The sequence below is a fragment of the Balaenoptera musculus genome, chromosome 16, assembly GCF_009873245.2.
Source record: "Balaenoptera musculus isolate JJ_BM4_2016_0621 chromosome 16, mBalMus1.pri.v3, whole genome shotgun sequence".
NCBI classification, from domain to species: Eukaryota; Metazoa; Chordata; class Mammalia; order Artiodactyla; family Balaenopteridae; genus Balaenoptera; species Balaenoptera musculus.
The window spans coordinates 13,741,201-13,749,955 of NC_045800.1; positions in this window are offsets into that span (position 1 = coordinate 13,741,201).

The window sequence follows — 8,755 nt, forward strand, 5'->3', positions numbered from 1 at the left end:
ATGGTGGTTGCCTTGTGCTTTGGCCTTTCCCATCCCAAAGTTGCGCTTTTGACTCCAGGTACCAAATGTGACTTTTGGCTTTTAGTCAAGTGATCATCCTTCCTGGGAGTTGTCTGTGGTACCCTGACTCTTGGACAGGTAGAAATAATAGTAATTAGTGCGGCCAGAGCTCCACAGTTTACAAATGGCCTTTATTCTGTGTGGATCTAATTATCGGTCCCAATTCTTCATTCCCCTCTAGCATACCCAGACTTGCCTTGGCCTCAAGGTGGGCAGAGCATACTTCCTTCTTAGCATTGGACTAAGCCACGTGACTTGCTCCAGCCAATCAGGTGTTAGCAGACATGACGTAAGCAGGGACCTGAAAAGTGAACGTACAATGGCACTTGCTCCCCTGTGCCTTGCCTCTGCCACTAGGGGAAAAAAAAGTGCCCCACATGGTGGATGTGGAGATGTGTGGGGGTTTAGATCCCCCTTCATGAAAGGTTTCTCCATGCAGCTTCAGGGAGCATGGTTCCTGACAGCCTCCAGCTATTCGTTCTTTCGGGGTTTGCTTCAGCTTTCAGGCCCTGTTCTCCGGGAAGCCCTTGTCCAATGGCTGAGCAAGGTGGGGTACAAGAGCTTAACCATTTCTGCCGCCTGCCGGACTCCTCCAACATGAAATCTTCGCTCTCTGTTGGTCTGCCAGAGATTTTGTCAGGTCTGCATCGTGATATGAAGGCTCCCCTTGTCCCATCCTGTTTCCTCCCTTCGCCTTTACTTCCCAATAAATAGAGCTTTTGGATGCCTTACTCTATCTGTGTCTGCTTCGCAGAGGATCCAACCTGCGCTAGTGGGCAACAGGAGTGACCTGAGAGAGCAGGCTCTTAAATGGGGTTTCAGCACTGGGTCGCTCAGTACCCACTGGTAAGGAGATGGCGTGCAGGCAGCTCTTGGCTCAAGGTGGCCATCCAGTTGTTACACTTTTGGCAATGGTGAGCTGGGATGGTGTGCAGGTGCAACAATTCAGGCATTTAAAACATACGAGAGGAATGATAAATATAAGGATAAGTTTGGATGGTTATTAGGAAGTTGCATTGATCCCCTGAAGGCAAACTTAGAAAGGGAGGTTAGTAGGACAAAGCACGGCCTCCACTGCACTTGAACTCAGGACGGCAACTGATTTTCGTTGTCTCCTTACTTCACTATTCATTCTAAATTCTCCTTGCCCTCTGCCACCTCTTTTACTGCTTTCAATGGATTTCCCAATGGCATGACCCAAATTCTCATTCCTGAAGGGTCTGAGACCTTGGTAACCACAGCCTTTCCAGGTTGGACTTGCTTGTGTTTGTCCATTGGGTCACCTGATTGCCACCCATATTCCTCCCTGCTCCCATTGTGTGAAAGCCTTAATATCGGGTATAGTGATTCCTCCTACTTTATTCTTCTTTTTCAAGATTGTTTTAGCTACTTTAAGGACCTACTGTATAGCACAGAGAACTATACTCAATATCTTGTAATAATCTATAAGGGAAAAGAATCTGAAAAAGAGCATATATAAATATATATACACATATATATATGTATATATATATAACTGAATCACTTTGCTGAAACTAACACAACATTGTAAATCAACTATACTTCTAAACAAAAGGCCTTTCTATATGTTTTTAAATAATCTTATCTATGTCTACATAAAACCTTACTGGGATTTTGATAGGAATTGCATTAAACCCATAGATCAATGTGGGGAGACTTGACCTCTTACTATGTTGAGGCCTCCACTCCATGAACACAGTATGTCTCCTGTCTGTCTCTCCTGGCCATTGCTTTTGAGCAACACCTTAGCGTGTGCCCATTATTCTTTACCCAAGTCAAGAATCAACATTTTAAGATAACAATGCATAAGTCATTTGTTATTTGTTATGTAATGCATTCTGAGTGCTATTTAATGTGTTTAGGGGCAATGTTAATGGATGAAAGTATTAGATGGTAGAGGTCAGAAAGTGTGTTTGTACTCCTCTTTTTAAGTCTTTTTAGAAGACATATTTCAACATCTAGAGTAGTCTAGAGAATAACAGAACCTGTGTACTCATCACCCTTGATGATGGGCATCATGATGTAATGCACCTTCTGGAGGTAGACTGATTGCTGGGAAGAGAAGGACCCTGTGATGGGCCACAAACTGACAGTAAGTGAGCTCCAGCTCATTGGCCAGATTATCTAGCTGCATGTCACTCAATGTGTGTGTACAAGAGTCTTTTCACCACATTTCGGCCAATGTGATGGTGGCAGCAGGAATGGGTAAGAACCCACAAGAGAAGGGGACTCTTGTGGATAAAGTCAGGGCCATGAAATCCAGCCACCACTCTCCACTACATGAAACACCTTTGAAGTGATCTGAGTTTCTTTTGTCTTTAGAAAGGAGAAATTTTCCTACAGTCCCATAGGTTATCCAGACCCTTTTCCTAGGAAGGAAGTGAGACAGGGTAGCTACAGGCCTCTTCCTGAAGCCTAAATCTCTCTCTTAATGAGGCATCAGATGGACCAGACAAGAAGCCATTCCTGAGGGTCGGCTAGAGACTAGATTATGTGAGGGCAATTAAAATCCCAATGTCCATCAAAGGAGAGGATGTAGATACATGGGTTTATGCACTTAAATATAGTGAGGGATGAATGACAAAGTGAGATGCAAACACTATGTGGCTTACGGAGTCGGAAGAAAGAGGGATGCTGTGAGCTCGAGTGGGGCCCCAGCAGCCCTCATGAAAGAGAAGAATTCAAAATACAACAAAGGGGACTTCCCTGGTGGCGCAGTGGTTAAGAATCTGCCTGCCATTGCAGGGGACACAGGTTCGAGCCCTGGTCCGGGAAGATCCCACATGCCGCAGAGCAACTGAGCCCATGCGCCACAACTACTGAGCCTGCGCTCTAGAGACTGCAAGCTATAACTACTGAGCCCGTGTGCCACAACTACTGAAGGCCACACACCTAGAGCCCGTGCTCCGCAACAAGAGAAGCCACCGCAATGAGAAGCCTGCTTGCCACAACAAAGAGTAGCCCCCGCTTGCCGCAACTAGAGAAAAGCCTGTGCGCAGGAACAAACACCAAACGCAGCCAAAAATAAAAATTAATTAATTAATTAATTTAAAAAATATATCAAAGGAAGAGATGAATAATAGACAGATGAGAGCATATCCATGGTAATAGATTGGACTGAGGTCAAATTTTCTAGTTCTGGAGGTGGGGCTAAGGGTAGATGGAAATAATAGCAAGGATTTTTCCCCTTCTAAACAAGTGGCTTTTTTGCAGAGAACACAGGTGCATAAGATGCAGGTAAAATAAAATCACTTTCCTTTTAAGCCAGTGAGATGGAAATTGCACACATCACTTCTGCTCACATTCAGTTGATGAGAATTTTGTCACACCCAGCCACAGGGTCATCTGGAACATGTAAATGTAGCATCTAGCAGGTGGCAACTGCCCAGGAAGAAGGGGGGAATTGATTATGAGGACACAACTGACCACAACCACACTAACAGAGCAACGACGTCCTGAGACTGCTGCTAAGTCGCCACACTGGCAGAAGGAGATGCACATCTCTGAGTCTTTGATAAGGGCTTTCATAAAATCTCCTTTTGCAGATGACTTCTTATTATAGCCTGCAATTAATTATCCTGGTTGGTGAGGGAAGAATGAGGAAAGCCAAAAGATTAAAAGCTTTGAGGACTTCCCTCGTGGTCCAGTGGTTAAGAATCCACCTGCCAACGCATGGGACACGGGTTCGATCCCTGGTCCAGGAAGATCCCACATGCTGCGGGGCAACTAAGCCCGTGCGCCACAACTACTGAGCCCGCACTCTAGAGCCCACGAGTCGCAACTACTGAAGCTCACACGCCTAGAGCCTGTGCTCTGCAATGAGAGAAGCCACCACAATGAGAAGCCCACGCACCACAACGAAGAATAGCCCCTGCTCACCACAACTAGAGAAAGCCCGCACACAGCAACAAAGACCCAACGCAGCACCCCCCACCAAAAAAAACCTTTAAAGTGCTTTGGGAACTCTAAAGCACTGTATAAATTCAAGGGGTGATGTTCCTGTTTGGGGGTTTGCTTTTTGTTTGGGTTTTTTTTTGTGATTTTTATTATTCTAGAATGTTGGCGTATGGAGGTTCCCACCCTTTCCATCCTGTCTGTTCAGCACCCAGTAAAAAACTGATAGACATATTGAGAGGAAATTGTGAACATAATCAAATGGGGAAACAAAACAAAGGTGGACCCACCTATGATCCAGATGTTAAAGTAAGCAGACAAGTACTTTAACTATAACTAACATGTTAAAGAAGATAGAAGAAAAGGTTGACAAACAGATGAATGAACAATGTTAACAGAGAATCTGTAAGTTTATAAAAGACAATCAAAAAGATATTCTAGAATTTAAAATTTAAAAATATGAAGTTTAAAACTTACTGAAAATGAGAAGACAAGCCATAGACTGGGAGAAGATATTTGCAAAAGAGAGGTCTGATAAAGGATTTATCCAAAATATATAAAGAACTCTTAAAACTCAATAATAAGAAAAAGAACAACCTCATTTTGCAATATATAAGAGCATCAAATCAACATGTTGTACACCTTAAACTTACACACTGTTATATGTCAATTGTATCTCAATAAAGCTGGAAAATAAAATAGAATATTTATAATTTTTTAAAAGAAAAAGAACAACCTGATTTTAAAATGGGCAAAAGATCTGAACAGACACTTCAAAGGATACATACAGGTACAAATAAACATATGAAAAGATGCTCAGCATCATATGTCATTAGAGAATTGCAAATTAAAACAACAATGACATACCACTACACACCTGTTAGAATGGCCAAAATCTGGAATATTGCCAACACCAAATGCTGGTGAGGATGTAGAGCAACAGAAACTCTCATTCACTGCTGATGGGAATGCAAAATGGCACAGCCACTTTGGAAGACAGTTTGGTGGTTTTTTTATAAAATTAAACACACTCTTACCATATGATCCAGCAGTCACACTCCTTGGTGCTTCTCCAAAGGAGATGAAAACTTACACCTACACAAAAGCTTCATGTGGATGTTTACAGCAGCTTTATTCATAATTGCCAAAAGTTGGAAGCAATCAAGATGTGTTTCAATAGTTGAATGGATAAATTAACTGCAATACAACCAGACAATGGATTATTATTCGGCACTAAAAAGAAAACGAGCTATCAAGCCATGAAAAGACATGGAGGTGCTTTAAATGCATATTACTATGTAAAAGAAACCAATTGAAAAAGGCTGCATAGTGAATGATACCAACTATGTGATATTCTGGAAAAGGCGAAACTAAAAACTATTGCAAGAGTAAAAAGATCAGTGCTTGCTGGGGGGTAGGGGGTAGGGAGGGATGAATAGACAGCATAGATGATTTTTAGGACAATGGAATTATTCTGCATGATACTGTATTTGTGGATACATGTCATTATACATTTATCAAAACCCAAAGAATGTACAACACCAAGAGTGAACCCAAATATAAACTATAGATTTTTTTTTAATTTTTATTTATTTATATTTATTTTTGGCTGTGTTGGGTCTTCGTTTCTGTGTGAGGGCTTTCTCTAGTTGCGGCAAGCAGGGGCCGCTCTTCATCGCGGTGCGCGGGCCTCTCGCTGTCGCAGCCTCTCTTGTTGCAGAGCACAGGCTCCAGACGCGCAGGCTCAGTAGTTGTGGCTCATGGGCCTAGTTGCTCCACGGCATGTGGGATCTTCCCAGGCCAGAGCTCGAACCTGTGTCCCCTGCATTAGCAGGCAGATTCTCAACAGCTGCACCACCAGGGAAACCCTAAACTATAGATTTTGCATGATAATGATATGTAAGTGTAGGTTCATCAGTTGTAGCAAAGGTACCACTCTGGTGTCAGATCATGATAGCAAGGGTTGTTGTGCATGTATTAGGGCCAGAGGTATATGAGAACTCTCTGTACTTTGCTCAATTTTGCTGTGAACCTAAAACTGCACCCAAAATAGTCTACTTTTTAAAAAAACTTACTGGATGGGTTTAATTGAGGACTCGGACACAACAAAAGAAAGAACTAATGAACTCAAAGACAGTTAATAGGTCCAGTCAAGATGGAATAACAGGGATAAGACTTACCAGGGGGAAAAAAAGACATGAAACAATGTCAAAAAAACAAAAAAACAAAAAAACCTGAACATCAGGCAACAAAAGATAGTGATCTACAGAGAAAAGAACAGACAAATAAAAAATAAATAGCAAGATGATAGACTTAAAACTAACCATAACAATAATCACATTAAATGTATATGGTTTAAATATCCCAATAAAATGGCACAGATTGTCAGACTGAATTAAAAAGCAAGACCCAGGAAATCTCTGTTGGTCCAGTGGTTAGGACTCTGAGATTTCACTGCTGTGGGCCTGGGTTTGATCCCAGGTCAGGGAACTAAGATCCTGCAAGCTGCGCTGCATGACCAAAAAATACCAAAAAAAATAAATAAATAAAACCAAAAAGAAAGACCCAACTAGATGCTGTCTACAAGAAAAACACTTTAAACATAAAGACACAAATAGGTTAGAAGAATGGAAAAAGATATACCAAGCTAACACTGATCAAAAGAAAAGGCTGTAATGGCTATATTAATATCAGATAAAATAGATTTCAGAGCAAAGGATATTACCAGAGATAATGAAGGTCATTTCATAATCATAAATGGGTCAATTAGTCAAGAAGACATACAATCTTAAATGGTTTTCTCTTAATAACAGAGCTTCAAAATACATGAAATACCTGAGAAAGAGTTCAGAGTAATGATCATAAAGATGATACAAGAACTTGGGAAAAGAATGGATGCACAGAGCAAGAAGTTACAAGAAGTTTTTAGCAAAGAGTTAGAAAATATAAAGAACAACCAAACAGAATTGAAGAATACAATAACTGAAATGAAAAATACATTAGAAGGAATCAATTGCAGAATAAAAGAGGCAGAAGAACGAATCAGTGAGCTTGAAGACAGAGTGGTGGAAATCACTGCTGTAGAACAGAATAAAGAAAAAAGAATGAAAAGAAATTATGGTTAAAGAGACTTCTGGGACACATCAAATGCACTAACATTTGCATTTTAGGGGTCCCAGAAAGAGAAGAGGAAGAGAAAGGGCCTGAGAAAATATCTGAAGGGATAATAGCTGAAAACTTTCCTAACATGGGAAAGGAAACAGTCACTCAAGTCCAGGAAGACAGAATCCCATACAGGATTAACTCAAGGAGGAACGTGCCAAGTCACATAGTAATCAAATTGACAAAAATTGAAGACAAAGAGAAAATATTAAAAGCAACAAGGGAAAAGCAATAAATAACATACAAGGGAATACCCATAAGACTATCAGCTGATTTTTCAGCAGAAACTCTGCAGGCCAGAAGGGAGTGCCATGATATATTTAAAGTGATGAAAGGGAAAAACCTACAACCAAGACTACTCCACCCAGCAAGGCTCTCATTCAGATTTGACAGAGAAATCAAAAGCTTTACAGACAAGCAAAAGCTAAAAGAATTCAGCACCACCAAACTAGCTTTACAACAAAAGGAATGTCTCTAAGCGGGAAAGTAAAGGCCACAACTAGAAACAAGAAAACTATGAAATGGGAAAGCTCACTGGTAAAGGCAAAGAGATGGTAAAGGTAGGAAATTACCCACACACAAATATGATATCAAAACCAGTAATTGTTAGAAGAGGAAAGTACAAATGCAGGATATTTGAAATGCATTTGAAATTAAGAGATCAGCAAATTAAAACAATCACATATACATACAGACTGCTATATCAAAACCTCATGGTAACCACAAATGAAAAATCTATAATAGATATACACACAAAAAAGAAAAAGGAACTCAAACACAACACTAAAGATAGTCATCAAATCACAAGAGAAGGGAACAAAAGAGGAAAAGAAGAAAAAAGACCTACAAAAACAAATCCAAAACAATTAACAAAATGGCAATAAGAACATACATATCAGTAATTACTTTAAATGTAAACAGATTAAGTACTCCAACCAAAAGACGTAGACTGAATGGATACAAAAACAAGACCTGTATATATGTTGTCTACAAGAGATCCACCTCAGATCTAGAGACACATACAAACTGAAAGTGAGGGGATGGAAAAAGTTATTCCATGCAAATGGAAATCAAAAGAAAGCGGGAGTAGCAATACTCATATCAGACGAAATCGACTTTAAAATAAAGACTTTTACAAAATACATTAAATAAAAACTGATAAAATTCAAGGAGAAATATACAAATCCATAACTGTAGTTGGAAATTTCAATACCCCTCTTTAAATAGTTCATAAAAGTAGGCAAAAAAATCACCAAGGACATAGTAGACTTGAACAACACTATCAACCAAATTGATTAATTGACATTTGCAGAAAATTCCTCCTCACAACTACAGAATATATATTCTTCTAAGTGCACATGGAATGTTTATGGAGATTGATCATATTTGGGGTCATAAAACCAGTCTCAATAAATGTAAAAGGATCTAAGTCATACAAAGTATGTTCTTTGGTCACCACGGAATTAAATTAAAATTCAGTAACAAAAAGATAACTGGGAGTCCCCTAAATATTTGGGAACTAAATAACATACTTCTGAATAACCCATAAGTCAAAGAAGAAGTCACAAGGGAAATTAGAAAGCATTTTGAACTGAATGAAAATACAACAGATCAGATA